Raw genomic sequence first — 839 nt, 5'->3', positions numbered from 1 at the left:
CGTACACACGCATGTACGCATGCACACACTCACGCATGCATGTACACACGCACGCACCCACACACACACACACAGAATAGGCACGCATGCACACACATACACACACGCACGGCACGCGCACGCACGCACGCACACATACACGCACACTCCTGCTATGCTACCTAGGTTGTTGATGAACGCATATTCAGCGGTAACTATATCATATATATTATTTTATTCGGTCCGTTCCTGATTACACTATGTGATTGGATAAACGAACAGAACGCACAGACTAATGTACGTGGTGCAATATGGTGTAATATTGTGCGTAAATGGTGCAATATGGTGCAATATTGTGCATAAATGGTGCAATATGGTGTAATATTGTGCGTAAATGGTGCAATATGGTGCAATATTGTGCATAAATGGTGCAATATGGTGCATAAATGGTGCAATATTGTGCATAAATGGTGCAATACGGTGCAATATTGTGCATAAATGGTGCAATATGGTGCAATATTGTGCATAAATGGTGCAATATTGTGCAATATGCATGGACAGCCCCTAACTATACCGCATCAAAATCACCTAATTAACAGTCCTAATTAACTTAAACCACGCCAACTTCCACGCACTAAGCTACAATATTCGTAGCATCGTCGGAAATCGTTTCACCTGGTTTCTCATGATTTCTCATGATTTCACGTGATTTCTCTATACAAGGTGGAAGACGAAGACGACGACGACGATGATGAGGACGAGGATGAGGAGGCTGAGGAAGGTCCCAGCGGCGCTCACGAAGACTAATCATCGCATCCTCATCCTCGCTAACGATCCATCGTCGCATCCTCGCTAACGAT

The sequence above is a fragment of the Priapulus caudatus genome, unplaced genomic scaffold (genome assembly GCF_000485595.1).
Source record: "Priapulus caudatus unplaced genomic scaffold, Priapulus_caudatus-5.0.1 Scaffold2171, whole genome shotgun sequence".
Classification (NCBI taxonomy): Eukaryota; Metazoa; Priapulida; class Priapulimorpha; order Priapulimorphida; family Priapulidae; genus Priapulus; species Priapulus caudatus.
Note: the sequence above shows the minus strand (reverse complement) of the source record.